Genomic DNA, 17,072 nt, shown 5'->3' with positions numbered 1-17,072 from the left:
TCATTAATTCTTATGCAGACATGTCAAGCACATGAGACTTGCTTATACATGAAAGTTACTTGAAGTCATTTTCCTTCATTAATATGCAGTCATAAAAAAATGAAAATACTTGCAATAGAAACTGCAGTATGACAGTTAGAGCCAGCAAATGAGGCCATCGTGAGAAAACATCTCCATCTAGTGGTATTTTCAAGAGTCGGCACACGTCGTGCCCAGGATTCTTGTGCCACTGGGTAATTCATTCAGTAATAGCTTATCAGTAACATAATGGCTGACATGTTAGTAGCTCCAGTGTAACTATGCTGATGTAACTGGTAAGACTTTCTTGTGTAAGCAAAATCCATTTCAATCAACAGAAAACTCCCATGATAAAACTGTGTTGTTACAATGTTCCCTTCCTTGTGCCCTTTAAGACTCGCTGCAGAAACTGGAAATTTTGCAAACTTAATTCTCATGTCCCACTGAGGTCATACTAAGGTATTTTCCTTGACTTCAACAGACTCAATCCTGATTTCAGCCCATGGAAGAACAAAAGGCAGATTTTCTCAAAAAATTCAGATATCACCACTCAAGAAATTGGCCCAAATACAAATTATGAACACAAAAAGTGTTAAAAAAAAGATACAGCGCAGTCAGCCTTGGGGCCAGAGGAAGGGTCCTGATATTGCTTCATTTCCTTGAATCATCTAATGGCATTGGTCCCAGAAGTCCATTACTTAGCTACTTTCTACAATGGGTTCAAACAGGAGCAAAAGAAATGGTCCTCTGTTTTTCTGTACAGACAGCTTCATAGGTGTAAAAGACCAGAGCAGTTCCACTGAATTCAAAGAATTTAATGGATTTTTTCCACAATCTAAATGGAACCAAAATTTGTGCTTTGGTTCCAGACATTATCCTGAGAAATTCACCTCTAAAGAGCTAGATCATGTAGACACTACAGACCTCTGCACATGCAGGGAGGAAGAATTATCAATTTCAGAAGTAAACCCACCTATTCCATAAGCTGTGGTGGAATTTCTTAATATGCGACAGACACAGTTATTGTAAAGGAAAATACAAAGAAATCCTGAAGTCACCTATGTTCCCCAGTGGAAGAGCACTAATGAAATTCAGAAACTGATGTAAAATACAGGTAGGAAGCTTACTCACAGACCGAAATAACACAGCATCTAAAAAGAAAAAATAAGGAGGTAAGAGTGACTGTAATCCTCCTTATCCCAGGTTCATTTCTTAAACATGTTTTCAGTCTTCATTGTTCCTCAGTCCCTTTGTAAGATTAAAAAAAACCATAAAAGCTAGATAAATTCTGTTCTTCCATTGTTTCTCTTAGCCTTGCTGAGTTCATTATTCATATGCTCTTTCATTAACATAATGTGGTCTTCTTTCAAGATGTGCATTTCTACATCAGACCTTCAACAGCTTAACTATATGGCTCTAAAGTGTGCAGGTTTCCCACAGTATTACACTGAAGATAAACAGCCCACTCAGTGTAAACTTGTTTTTTTCAAATGTGTAGCCTTCCATGCAGTAATTTAGACATTTTCTGTATTAACATCTTTAATAAAATGCATCATTAACAATTTTTAAGATGAGAGAAGGAATTTTCTTATCCAAGTTTTGCCTGGGAAATAGCTGTATAAGTCAAATTAATATCTGAATTCCAGTAGTAACACTGAGTTATTACTTACTACATTTCTGGAGCAGTGCACCAGATTTAATAAGCTTGACCAATCTGATTATGCCTGCTTATGCAAATTGGAGACACTTAACTGCCAGCCTGTGTAACCCACCCTGGGCAAGGTTAATCAAACTATAATTAACTTTTCAAGAAGTTATTTCAAATGCGGTTCAGTTGCTGGTAGGCATCACACTTTGGTGCCAGAAAGTAAAATCTTGAACGCCATGAAGTCATTAGAAGAACTTCCTCTTTTTTCTAAGGATTGAAGACTTTATCTCGAAGCTTTTATCCTGAAGTATCACATAGACTTTCTAATCTAAACCCTCTTATTTCAAAATACAGAAACATAGAGCCATAGGCAGAGCCATAGTGTAAATTAACTTACCATGTAAAGCAATACAGGAGGGAGGAAGGGAAGGCCTCAAAGGGACTTTTGAAAAAAGCTGCACAGCTCCATAAAGCAGTAAAACAGCCACTTGGATGTGAATTTTCGTAATTTCTTGTATTTAGCCATTAACTTATACTGTTGTAATGATAAGAAAGTGACAGGAGAGGGCAGCAGAATACAGCCATGACCAGGGAGCTATAGCAAATGTAATGCTTTTTGACCATGCCGTTTGTATGCTTGATGGCTTTTGAGTGTTCTGTTTCATTCTGATCCAGCTTAGGTGCCTGACTGAAGAGTGTGATGAATTGTAGTTATTGAGTAGAAAGCCAAGGAAAATACTAACCTCCGTGAAGAAGTTGTGAGATAAGAAAATTCTACTTGCATTACATTTGCCCTTTGTTTTACTTAATTAAAGGAGACGTGGTCTCAGGCTTACATAAGAGGTACTAAATCCTTATTCTGTATTTACTGATTCTGAGGAGAATGCATCTTGGTTTGCTCTGGGAGAATATTTTAAGACTCCATGTCCTGGATTGGGCTGGTATAGAGCTAGTTTTCCTCCTAGTAGCTGCAGTGCTGTGGTTTGCGTTTAGGATTACAATAACGTTGATAACACACTGATGTTTAGTTGTTGCTGAACAGTAGTGCTTACAGCAGTGCTTACTCTTAAGTCAAGGCAGAAGTGAGTCAGTATCAGGGTCTTTGTGGTAGTATCACAGTATGTTAGAGATTGGAAGGGACCTCGAAAGATCATCTAGTCCAATCCCCCTGCCGGAGCAGGAACACCTAGATAATGTTACACAGGAATGCGTCCAGGCGGGTTTTGAATGTCTCCAGGGAAGGAGACTCCACAACCTCCCTGGGCAGCCTGTTCCAGTGTTCCGTCACCCTCACTGAGAAGAAGTTTCTTCTCAAGTTTAAGTGGAACCTCTTGTGTTCCAGTTTGTACCCATTACCCCTTGTCCTATCATTGTTTGCCACTGAGTAGAGCCTGGCTCCGTCCTCGTGACACTCCCCCTTTATATATTTATAGACACTTATAAGGTCACCCCTCAGTCTCCTCTTCTCCAAACTATAGAGACCCAGCTCCCTCAGTCTTTCCTCATAAGGGAGATGTTCCACTCCCTTAATCATCTTCGTTGCCCTGCGCTGGACTCTCTCCAGCAGCTCCCTGTCCTTCTTGAACTGAGGGGCCAACTGAGTCCTGCATGGTAGTGTGAGGCCAGGTCCTGCTGTAGAAATCATGTGTGCTGTGCTCAGGTTGGGCAATATCATTACTATTTAAGTCAAGTGCTGCCTCTTCATAACTGTCACTGTTGTGACACTGATATATCTATTACTTAGAATTGGCTAATAGATTTCCCGTGTAAATTCTGGTGTCTGAATCATTATACTGATGAGCTGGTGACTAACTCTACTGGATTTTGGATTTATATCACTAGCTGTCAAGTCACTAAAACAATAAATTGTTCTTTCTGGTCATCTCCTGTTTCACTTTGAGACTGTTGCTATCTGAATTCACCTAAAAGCCCCAGTCCAAGATTACTGCTGCACAGTAGTAGCCAAAACCCTGTTTAGATTGTCTAAAGGATGTAATTAAGCCTGTGTGCCTGGAAAGCACATTTCAGTGTGGGTTTGTTTACCTCAGTCCTGATTTTTAGTTCCAGTTGGAAAAGTCTAGAGATAGATAGTCTCTGCATGTTCTCAGAGTAAGGAAAGGAGTAGCAGGAGCTGTGTGAGCCTGGTCTCTTCTCCAGTGAGCCTCATGGACCATGGTAAGGGCAGAAACGGCAACTTTGGCATCCATTAAATGCAGCTTCACTGCTAATGTGATCAGCTCCAGTTTTTCTTATTCTGGTGCTGCTAGGTGAAGATAAAGCTTGCACTGGAAACTGAACTTTCCTGCCTGACATCACACATAATTAACAGCTGCAAATAAACAACCATGCACCTTGATTATTAACTCCTGGGCCCATATACTCAGGATGGGATGAGGAAAACCAGCATAGACAAAGTGATATCATCAATTTCCAGAAATGTTGCAGCCTACGTTGGCCCTTGGATCAGGCTTATATGTCATCAAACGCATGATCTCCAGACACAGGCATGAACAAATGCGTATTTTCAGGCTAACTGAATGTAGTAGTAGTAACAGGGGTTATCATCATCATCATCATCATCATGATGTTATCTTCCTTGTAGTCATATCGACACAGTAAGCTGATACTGTGAAGAAGATAAATCCAAATGATGTACAAGTGTTGGGTTTTTCTTTGGATTGACTGCAAATGCAAAGCCTCCTAACATAGCTTGGCCAAAGCTTCAAAAAAATGGGCTTATTGCATTGTAGGCTGCATGGTTATATAAATACTTTTCAAGTTATATTTCTGTATTTGGATTTAAAGATTGTTATGAAGCATATACTGGTTTAAGGCACATATTTTTCTTGTTCTGTCCATTTTCAGGTATGGTTTGACAGGATGATGAAGATAGGTTTTTTTCAGTGATGTCCAGTGATGGGACAAAGGGCAATGGGTGTAAACTGGAGCATAGGAGGTTCCATGTGAACATCAGGAAAAATTTCTTTACTGTGAGAGTGACAGAGCCTGGAACAGGTTGCCCAGGGGGGTTGTCGAGTCTCCTACATTGGAGATATTCAAGGCCCGCCTGGACAAGTTCCTGTGTGATGTACTCTAGGTTACCCTGCTCTTGCAGGAGGGTTGGACTGGATGATCTTTTGAGGTCCCTTCCAACCCTTAGGATTCTGTGATTCTGTGACTGAACAGTGAGGTGAAAGACAACTTTCAAAGGTGATAGCTTTTAACAGACCTAGTACAGGCTGCCTGTCACTGCAAATCTATAGGCATTCATTGTTATTCACAGCTTTATTAAAAAAGTGAATCTGAGTTAAACGTTATGCCAGAAAAGCAGGACTAGATCATGACAGAAATCCATTCATTCAGAAGTCAGCTCAACAATAAGAGCTAAAGTGGCTATCTAGGGGAGAACATAAGAGCAGAATAAGCATATATATTATCCTTCATACTCTCCTGGTCTCCCAACATTTACAGTTTATTGAGCCAAATATGGTTTCTATATACATAGTAACTTAAGTGGATTTCTGTTCCATAAACTTGTCCAAATTTCCATTGAAGATCACAAAACTATTTAATAAAACATAAGAAGCACACATACTTGGGTCTCCTGGATATTATGTTCTTTGAGGAGGAATGAGGAAATAAGGAGAACACCACAAATAGTTAACACAGGTGTTGCTTTCCCCTTGTCACAACAAGCAGAGTGTCATCAGGTAATTGTTTACCTCTAAATATTTAAGCTGAGCACTATCATCTTGCCCAGGCATGCAGAACAGACTTTTGGACTGTGATCCTGAGCTATTCTCCTAATCACTGACCTAGCCTTAATCTGCTTTTCCAGAACCAGGTCCAGTTTACTAAGGCAGGCATCATTTGTTTTTTCCTATCTTTTTCTTTCCTTTCTTTTCTTTTTTCTCATTAGATTTAAAAGTATTTCCTCCTTTTCTCTCCTTTTAATTTACTCTCTAACCTCACTTGTGCAACAACTTTTGCTGTAAAGACATCTTCCTAGAAAACCAAAAGTAGAGAGAAGACAATTTGTGTCAACAAGATGTAAATCAAAGTAGTCTTTGGCTTCTTATGAAGGTACAAACTAATTAATCACTTGGCAATATGTTCAGTGTTTGATTCAATGCATGAAAGTCCTTCCTTGGGACACAATCAAGAGGTAGGTCGTGACTAAAAAAAGAGATTTACATTGTTGACTGAATCGCCTGAAGATCCAAGAATTCTTATTAATGACAGCTAAAACAGAGGATGGTAGAGCATGATTCATACTCATAATGATCCTTTGGGACCTCTGTTGTGCCATTAATGGATTCTCAGAAGTGTGATTTTTAATCAAACGGCAAGGTATGCTGGCAAGTTACCCAGCTCCCTCAGGCCAAATTGTTTTGATGTGCAGCAGTGAATTTCCATTGAGTCTGCTGGGCAGGATTTTGTGATCTTGGGAGCTCGACAGGCTGATACTAGTCATTCTCACTTGAGAATCAAAGATGTGTTCGCCTGAAATAGTAACGCGGTCAGCCAGTAGATGGCTGTAAGTCCAGTGAAAGCCTTACAGATGCAATACCAGTGCTATGACACAAGTCCTCCTTTATCTTCGACAGATTTTGAATAGTCTGAAGTAGAAATTCTGCTTCTATGTCTGAGCTTCATTTGGTGCGGTTCTTAGCTGTATAGAAATATATTTCAGAGGGGTAGAAAACACCTCTATTTGTCAATGTTGTTTAAACACAGCTGGCAACTACCTACTAAGGAGCCATTTGCTCACTCCCCTCTCCTGCTCTCCACAGGGGAGGAGCACTGGAAGAATGTAAAACCTATGGGTTGAGATAGCAGTTTAATAACTGAAATGAAGTAAAATATAGTGGTAACAGAAACAAAACTAATAATAGCAATACTTATAATAAAGAACAAGAAGAGACAAATGACAATTCAGAAAAAACAAGTGATGCACAATACAATTTCTCACCACCCACTGACCAATATCCAGCCAATCCCCGAGCCACGATTGATCCCTTTTGGGTAACTCCCCCCAGTTTACATACTGGGCATGACATGCTGTGGTATGGAATACCCCTTTGGCTAGTTTGGGCCAGGTGTCCTGTTTCTAATCCCTCTCCGCTTCCTGTGTCCCTCCTCTCTGGCAGAGCATGAGACTGAAAAGTCATTGATCAGAGTAAGCATTACTTAGCAACAACTAAAACATTGGTGTGTTATTATCAACATTGTTCTCAGACTAAATCCAAAGCACAACATTCTACCAGACACTAGGGAGAAAAATAACTCCACCCAGCTGAAACAAGTACAATCAAGAATACAATCAGTACTAGCCAATTCTAACTTCATCCCACCTGACTGAACAATTCAGTCTCATGCTGACTCTGTAAAGTAATGCTATTGGTAAGAGCTTAAAGATTCGCAGAAAGAGAGAGAGAAAGAGTCAAGGGATGAAGCTTCACCCCCCCAAGGTTAGTCAAGACACTGTGATAAGTAAGAAAATGTCTTGAATCTCCTCTTTACCTAAATATGTCCTTCTAGCAGCAAGTATTCTCACATCTGCCTTGTTGGAGAGAAGGCAACACTCTTACTAGCTGCTAATATTGGTAACTTTAGATTATTTATCCACCTGTTTGAGTAGGTTGTGCTTCTTTTTCTCAGGTTAACCCTAAAGTCTAACATAGCTTCAGCAGGTGCCCTGATGCTAAAACATTAAGGTACTTAATAGAAGAATTTATAAAGGAATAAAACATTGGGCTGGGTGTCATAAAGTAATGGGCTCTTCTTTCCCTGCTCTGATGAAGTCAAGTTGACATGAGCTCACATGGTGGTAACCAGACCCTCTAGCCTATACATTTATTTAAACAGGCAGCTGGCTGATCTGTTCCCAAAGCTGAAGCAGGGATGGAGTTCATGGAGGTCTTCAGAGTATAACTTACCTGTCAATGGCAGACATAATCAACCCACCACACTTACTCTCTCGATGTCTCTGGAATAAGAAAGCAAACACTTTTTCCATTCTTTTTATATGTTTCCAGACACTTACATTATGTTTTCACTTCTTATAACTGCTGCAGGATGCAGCCTGATGAATGAGTTATGCCTTTGGTGCTGACACCCAGCTGAACCTGCTACTAGAATTTAAAGGACATGGTCAGCAGCAGGATGTTGGTATGCTTTTTACAGCAGTTGTCAGTTTCAGAAATCAAGTTAGAACAGTCATTTCTCTATAATGGGAAGAGCAAGAAACCAATTTTAAAAGCTCACACTTAAAAAAAAAAAAGCTTCAACTTGCTAAAAAGCAGCAGAATTGTGTTAATGTTCAAAATTGCTGAAAGTCCAATTGCTGCTGTGGTGCCTCATGCTGTGTAACTTACTTTGAAGTAGCTGTTGAGCCTGGTTTAGTGAAAAGTAATCCTTCTGTACAAAATCATTTACCTCTAGAGATGAGAATACCTATCCCTGTACTGCATTACTCTAGTGGTTAAGCCAAAGACCTGCATCAATTTAAGCTAAACAAAGCTGCCTTTTCTGGGTTGATGTTTGCTTTGCATAAAGAAGTACATAGCAAAATAAAAAAAAAAAAGACTTAAGGCCTCAGAATGAAGAGATGTAAACTAAAATACTGTCAATGTGGGATTTTTTTTGTTTTTTGGTTGGTTGGTTGTTTGGGGGGGGTGGGGGGTGTTAATAATTCAGGCTCTCCAAAAATTGACTTCTTGAGTTTATTAAATGAATGACTATTAAGTAAAATCTAATTTGTACTTGTGAAACTGCTTTTATAATTTGTAGATCTTCAGGTACATTTTAGACATCAAAGTATCATGTAAAAGCACAGGCAACTATTATAAATCATTGTTTTGAGGTCAGACCCTTTTAATCGATTAGCTCGATCTATAACGTGGAATTTGAGACAGCAGTGAGGCTGGAAAGTAAAGCCAGGAGTAGCTGAGAGAAGTGAGTGTTGTCTTTATAAACTAATTTTTAAGAGTCTGTAGCTTTATGTGGCTCACAGCTCATCATCAATCTAAGGACATGGGCAAAGTTTCAGAGTAGGTGTCAGAAAAAAAGAATGACAGAAAGAAAAATTTGCCTTCTAACTTATTCTGTGTGTTTGCAAGGCCAACATTTAACCACATTGCTGGGTAGCTGTGACCTGCTGGAACGATTGGTATTGCCATGGCAGAGTCATGAAAACTTCTGGGAAAAGCAGCATCACAGTGTCCCAGCAGAAGGACAGAGAATAGAGGGAGAGTGCTGTAAAATGCAGTGAGAAACCTCTGTTGGCCTGTATGCCAGAGGGAGTTATATTTATTCATGGATTTTCCTCCCCTCCTCTGCATCCTCCATGGAGTATTAAACTCTGCTAGTAGCTCCGTCAGTCAATTATAGGTGGCTTTTTGCACAGATGCTCAAAATTATGGTTCAATTGTGATTTAGACCTTAATCTACAGACTAAGGTGCATGTGCTGAAATAACAGGGGAAAAACAAAGAAATCAGTTATTCATTCATATTTCTTGGTTGCTCAGTAGGACTTGGCCTATCAGGAAGACAAAAAAGTCTGAACCAGACAATGCGTTTACCTCAGCTAGGAGTCACATATAGTACCCCCACATATAGTACTCCCACATATAGTACCCCCTCAACAGCAGAGCAGATGTGTTGCAATTAGCTACAAATTCTTTGAGATTACAAGCTTTGATCATTTAATGGTAATGATTGTAAGGCAAATTAATTTCCTAAAGTAGATTTTGCTTAACTACATAGAGTCTCCTTGATTCAATAGTATTGAAATTAACAAATTTTCTACAGTCAAAGTTGATCTGTTAAATTGCAATATAATGTTTCAGAGAGAAGGAAGTGAATGATTGCTATTTTATTTTCTCTGAAGTTTACGAGGATGCTTTATGCTTCAAATTAAAGAATTATTTGGCTTTAATTTTCAGCAATATAATTTTATGATAACTAGAATTAATGACTGCCATTTTTTAAGCAAACAGGATAAAAACCTACTCACCTTATCTATACATCTAAGTTGCAATTTTCTTTAGAAATGTTCCCTTCTGCTTAAATAACTCATGTTAGCATAACAAGTAGGTCTGGTTCTTAAAACATAGGAAAAGTCCAAGGCAAGCAATGGGAAAATGAAAGAACTCTGTCTGCAGCACATTTTACCATGTCCACAGAGGAGAAACAAGAAGAATAAGATTACTTAAGTTCCCTTCTGAAACCTGAGTGGAAGGGTAGCAAAAATCTGAGGAATAGACGAGGGATCTCCTAAGATGGGGAGATGTTATTAGAGAAAAGGTTGAAACTGGCAGTTCAAACACCAGATGGATATGAGCATAAGCAGTGGAAAACAGAGGCAAGTTTAACAGAAATCTTCATATAATTAAGAGGGCACCAGAAAGCTCATCTGAAATGTAGTGCATACGGTAATGATTTATCATCTATCTTTTCACAGCATCAAGAATACCTAATGTGTTTTCTACACAACAGGGACGCTATTTTGCTGCTCAGAAAAAAATAATATTTTGAAAAAATTGGCGCAGGACAGAAAGAACAAGCAAGTCTGGTTTGCATTATCTGCTATGCATGCAGTTTAACCTGGATAGCTGTAATTCCTAACAGAGGAATGTCTAGTGCTTTGAACTTATTGTATCATGACAGATTACTTAGTTTAAATGTTATGCTGTGAAAACCAAAAATTAGAATCTAATAACTATTTGAATTTGTATTAAATGACTTTAACCAAATCCTGGTGTGAATCAGTTTTCTGACTTTGTCATTGAATTGGTTTTCAAAACACCCTGTTTCAAAAAACAGGACTCCCCCTATCCTTTCCAGCCCAAACCTCCCAGTTTCTAGTGAAAGAGATGACTAATTCTTATGGACAGCCATGGACAGAGGAGGGTTATGTAGATCATCAGTGCTCTTCTGCCCAGCTAGTACAGGGAAAGATTTAGTCACTTTTTACCCAGTGCTCTCACTTCTTAGCTAAAACATTATTAGCAAAAAAAACATTATTAGCTTGAAAATATAGTCCAGTGGAGATTGTAGCTTCAAGTCTGTTCTGAATCCCACTGATACAGAAAATCCAGAACAATTTCAACGAGTTTACATTCTTTAGTGGTAGCATTAGACAGCATGCTTTAGGAGTAGGAACAGAATATGGTTTCTATTCAGAAATTGCAGAAGGAATTGAAAACAGAAAGATGATTTTACATCAGGGAAAAAAAAGCAGTAACTGAAGTAAAAGTAAAATAAAATGAGACACTAAAGTGAAATCAGTCAAACAACAGTGTAATATTAATGGAGACTGTGAATTTTTTGTGGGTTTGACTGAGAAAGTTCAATTAAGGAAAGATGAATGTATATTGGGGGATATTTTTTTTGTTGCTATTACAGACTATTTTCTTTTCTAGGACCGCAGGGCTGATGTGAGGTTGCAAAGAATGCCTCTCATAATACTTTATTATATTTGAACAACCAAAATCTTCAGAATCTTAGACCAGTGACTGTGTCTACTGAAGTGATCATAAATTACTAGTATTGTAAAGCAAGAGTGTGGCTGTTCAGTGTAATCTGCAACATTATTTGGTGCCTGTAGTACAGAAAGAATGACCAGTCTTTCATGTGTCCCCACTAGAAGTCTTCCTGAGGACAAATTAGGCTCCATCTTACCAGACAAGGCATTCTGAGATGTAAACTGTTCTACCAGCACTTCAGTTTTCTACTCCTAGCAGTAAATGTTTGTTTCATGTACATTTAGGAAAGGAAATGTTTAAGATATAAGCAGAACTGGCTACTGGCTGACATTTATGAACGGTATATACTTTTTTCTTTGAACAATAATCTTGATTTCCTGGAAGTCAGAGGTGAGACGGACTGGTCTGTAGTTCCCTGGGTTATACATTTTCTCCTTCTTGAAAATGGAGTTATATTTCCCTTTTTCAAGTCTTCATGAACTTCACCTGACTGCCATAATTTTTCAGATATAATGGGCAGTGGCTTAGCAGCTTCATTCACCAGCTAATTCATAGAGATGATCTTTCTTCCCCTATTAGTACATTCTTCCAGCCCACCAGAAGGATGAAAACCACTAAGAGAACACCTTGGGGACTGAATATCAGTCTACTACAATTTTTTCTTGAATATTTCTACCACTCATGACTTAATTCTCGATGTATAATTTAAATTTCTCATACGAAAGGGCAGATACAAGGCAGCAAATCAAGACAAACAATCCAGAGTGAATTCAGAGCAATCCAGCTGAGCTCCAGTGTATGAGCTCAGTTTTACCTTCAGTCTCTAAGCCTTGTTTCAAATGTACAGCCTTTTCTTGGCTCCTTCCTTCCCTTTCCCCATTTGCAGCCCCTCCAGAAGACCTGTTCTTTGCTTTTCTTTCAATGACCCTTGTCCACATAATTAGTAATAAAAGTGAAACTGGGAGTGGTAAAAACATAGGGAACACCATTAGCTACATACCATAACCAAAATAATTCAGTTCAATTATTGCAGTTATAGGTCCAGCAGCATAATTTAATGGTGGTTTTGATATGATTATTTTTCTCTACAGATGAAGAGTATTCAATAATGTGCTGGATAAATCATGTGTTAGGTCTAGTAATTGTGAAATCATAGAGTCATAGAATCATAGAATCAATCAGGATTTAGAATCAAGGAAAAGACCTTTAAGATCATCAATTCCAACTTTTCCCCCAAGGACTGCCAGGACTACCACTAAACCATGTCACTAAAGGCCTCATCTTAGTGGGTTTTAAACACTTCAAGGGATTACCTGGGGTAAACTCAGGCAGGGAGCTTTGCACACTCACCGTCCACCCATGGTGCTGGCTCTACCCCCAGCCATTTGAAACCCATGTGGTATGGATGCCCAAAATCTTAGATTTGATAGAAAGATCATTGTGATTTATCGTCCTCCCTCAGGTCTGCGCATTTACTGCACTTGTCTGGTTATTATCTTACTGAAAAAAAATATTGGAAGTGGAAAAGAAGTTCTGGGAAATATGAGCATTTTGTGGTAAAATATTGCAAAACCATAGTGATGGCTGAAATGAAATGGTTGAAACAGTAGAAAAAACAGTGGGTATTTTGAGGGAAGTTCTCTGAGAGAGATACAAAAAATAAAACAACATTGTGAAACTTCAAAGGACACCAAGTAACAGCAGTTCCAACATTGACTGTAAAGAAAATATTTTAGTACATCTTAGGTAGATAGACGGTTGCACCAAGAAACTTTGTAAAAGCAGAATAGTGTTAAGTTAGTGAATTGATCAATTTGAGCTACAGAAGAACTGTTTCTTTTGCAAAAAATAGAATATTTAAATAGATACATGATATGATATTAAAATGTTGTTTCTTCATAAATATTAAATAGTCTCTTTAGAAGTGAGATATAGAAGTTGTGTGTCACAAAAGGGCTCACTGGCAGGGCTGTTCATTTTGCATCTTTCACCAATACTTCATTCACGCCTTTTAATGCAGTTGCTAGATGGGATTTTTTATGAAGCCTCCTACACTGGAAAGATTTTGTTTGACATCTGTTATAGGAACAACATCAATTCACATTTATAGAAGTTATGGTTTTGGTGTTTTACAGAAAATAAATGGATTTGGTAAGAATATTCCTTGAATGATTTATAAGGTGTAGGAATTTGTGATCTGCAAAATTTGTTCTACAAATTAAGTCATGCTACATAGAATCGTAGAATAGTTAGGGTTGGAAAGGACCTTAAGATCATCTAGTTCCAACCCCCCCTGCCATGGGCAGGGACACCTCACACTAAACCATCTCACCCAAGGCTTTGTCTGACCTGGCCTTGAACACCACCAGGGATGGAGCATTCGCAACTTCCCTGGGCAACCCATTCCAGTGACTCACCACCCTTACAGTAAAGAACTTCTTCCTTATATCCAATCTAAACTTCCCCTGTTTAAGTTTTAACCTGTTACCACTTGTCCTTTCACTACAGTCCCTAATGAAGAGTCCCTCCCCAGCATCCTTTTGAGCCCCCTTCAAATACTCTAAGGCTGCTATGAGGTTTCCACGCAGCCTTCTCTTCTCCAGGCTGAACAGCCCCAACTTTCTCAGCCTATTTTCATATGGGAGGTGCTCCAGTCCCCTGATCATCCTCGTGGCCCTTCTCTGGACTTGTTCCAACAGTTCCATGTCCTTTTTATGTGGAGGACACCAGAACTGCACACAATACTCCAGGTGAGGTCTCACAAGAGCAGAGTAGAGGGGCAGGATCACCTCCTTCCACCTGCTGGTCACGCTCCTCTTTATGCAGCCCAGGATACGGTTGGCTTTCTGGGCTGCAAGCGCACACTGAAGCTGGCTCATGTTCATTTTCTTATTGAACAACACCCCCAAGTCCTTCTCCGCAGGGCTGCTTTGAATCTCTTCTCTGCCCAACCTGTAGCTGTGCCTGGGATTGTTTCAACCCAGGTGTAGGACCTTGCACTTGTCATGGTTAAACTTCATAAGGTTGGCATCAGCCCACCTCACAAGCATGTTGAGGTCCCTCTGGATGGCATTCCTTCCCTCCAGGGTATCAACCGAACCACACAGCTTGGTGTCATCGGCAAACTTGCTGATGGCGCACTCAATCCCACTGTCCATGTCAGCAACGAAGATGTTAAACATGACCGGTCCCAACACCAATCCCTGAGGGACACCACACGTTACTGGTCTCCAGCCGGACACTGAGCTATTGACCACAACTCTTTGCATTCGGCCATCCAGCCAGTTCTTTATCCACCGAGTGGTCCATCCATCAAGTTCATGTCTCTCCAATTTAGAGACAAGGATGTTGTGTGGGACAGTGTCAAACGCTTTGCAGAAGTACATATCTATCTACTTCATTAGTGTTGCTGTCTTTGGAATTCTAATATCAGTGTTGAATAAATAATTCAGTCTCCACTACAATTCAGTCTAAACTGTGAGGGAAAAACTGCTGATAGAACATTTCCCTCCTATAAGGAGGGACTACTTTACAATGATTCCACTTTCCCTGTGAAGATGCTGTTCAGGTGATATACTTTGACATGCAATATAATTCTTTTTATGGTAAAAAATGAAAGTAATTTATCACTTACCTCTGATTCATAGATTAGAGCCAAAGTTAAAATTATCAGTGCATTTTTCTTCCCTTTTTTAATTAAAACCGATAAATGTAGATAGGTACTGTTCAGAATGAATCAGAAATTCTTGTGGTCTAAAATTAAAGTTGTGTGAAAGAAATTAAGTGTCAGATATTGTGTTCAATACAACAGTGTGTTCAAAATTTAAGAAAAGTGAAAGACAAAGAAAAATAAATTATTTTCAATACCCAGAAGATCTAACAAAATTGTGAGAGTTTTTTTAACTGTAAGCCACTTCTACAGATTTCTGAAGACAAATAAACATGACTTGCACCGATCATCTCTGCACTTTTGGATCTGTCAGTGAGTGAATCCAACTGGATTGCACAAAAAGTGAACTGCAAGGGTAAATGGCTTTAGGCTAGAGGTATGTGTGATCCACTACTGAGAAGGCTATTAAAGAATGAAGGAGGCTTAGCCGGTAGAAGCACAGTGACAATTAGGTATATAATTTTGGAAAAAGCTTCTTACAAGGATAGTACACTAGGTAAGTAGGAGTCAAATTTGACCTTTGCTTCCTGTGTCTTTAGTTTGCTTGGCTTTAATTATTTTAGGTCCTTTAACTGGACCCACTGTAGAGCACTCACACTCTGCTTTTGCATGTAACTTCTATTGCCTGTAACTCCCTAAATGTGGATCTGATTGTGAAGATGATAAACTCTTTCAAAGCAATCAGAAAAATAACTTCTCTATTGCTTTCTGAACTAATCATACTGCTCAGAACAAATCATTTGAGAGGCTTCATAACAGATACAGCAGAAGAGAACACAGCTCACAATAGATAATTATTTGATTTACTATTATAAAACAGGTTTCCAAAGACAACTTATAAGAACCGATATATAGAATAGGTTCCTAATGAACTAACTATGCCTTACCATGAATAATTAGATGAGCCTTTAATTTAATTGAAGCACTAAGGAACTGTTGCAAACCTTGAAGGTAAATGCAGAAGTCTTTACATTCAACACTCTTCATATCCACCTACTGGGCAAAGGACAGGCAAACACTGTCAAGCTAATTATGATTTGAGAGAGATTTTCTATAGGTGCTGGCAAAAGCAATATGAAAAACTAAATATTTTGTATTAAAGGGAAAAGACAATCCATGGTAAATATAAAGTTGGTGAAAGAATTTATGCAATAGAGGGGAACATGATAGTTAATGATTTAATAAAAAGTTTCATGATAATTAGTTACTTGATTATGCTTTATTGCTGTAAAGCAGAATTTCTCCATTTTACTCCTTGAATTTATATTAAATTATATCCATTGATAATTTAGCTCATATTTTAGAATAAGGTTACAAACCATTTACTGTGAAATAGTTAATGTATCATTTTTCTAATTGCAAAGACAAAATGCTTTTTCTTGCCCTAGAGATTTGCGCAGTTTCCAAAACATCATCAAATGTAAAGTTTTTCAACAGCTGGAGTGTGTGCACTCAAACAAATCCTCGTTTATGAGAGAAGCGCTTTCACTTTGTAAAAAAGCTTTTTTAATGGACAAGAGATAATATAGTTTCCTCTCAATCAGCTACCATTTCTTCCAAGGAAACTGAACAGTTATAAAGGTGCAACTGAAATAAATTAAAAAAAAAAACAAAAGCCTGATATTTACATCCAGATTCTATCTGTTGGCATCTGTAATAAAGTCTGAACAGTGTCTGGGCCTGAAGCATTTTCTGAATATATCTGTATTATCTTACACACTTAATCTCTGAACCAGGGTAGAGGTGTCAAAATGCTCACAGGGAATAGTCCTAAGTCATTGCTGTTGTCCGCATGACCTTACTCTGTTCTGTTATGATTTCCTACTGAACTCAAAGCTGGACCAGCTGGTGAGTAGAAGGAGACCTGCACCTGGGAAGGCCTGAGGTCTGAGCAGGCAACTGCGTAAGGGACCAAGGGCCTGGGCATTGATAGTGGATATGGTAATATTTAAGGAATATGTTCTGGGTAATAAGAGATTATAAAAATGTTTAAGCTGAAGTGGTAAAACACTGGAATAGAAGCTTAGAGAGGATGTGGAAGTTCCATCCCTAGAAACATTCAAAGCTTGAGTAGACAAGACATCCAGCAACTCGATCTAATTTCAAACTTAGCCTTGGTTTGAGAACAAAGATGGGGTAAGATGACCTCCAAAGGTCCCCTAAAATCTACCCTGGGCTGCATCAAAAGGAGCATGACCAGCAGGTCGAAGGAGGTGATCCTGCCCCTCTACTCTGCTCTCACGAGAC

This window comes from Pezoporus flaviventris, unplaced genomic scaffold (assembly GCF_033815535.1).
Source record: "Pezoporus flaviventris isolate CSIRO_AGI_PZ_B2104156 unplaced genomic scaffold, CSIRO_AGI_Pfla_v1 ptg000031l, whole genome shotgun sequence".
In the NCBI taxonomy this organism is placed as follows: domain Eukaryota; kingdom Metazoa; phylum Chordata; class Aves; order Psittaciformes; family Psittacidae; genus Pezoporus; species Pezoporus flaviventris.
This window is presented reverse-complemented; position numbering follows the sequence as displayed.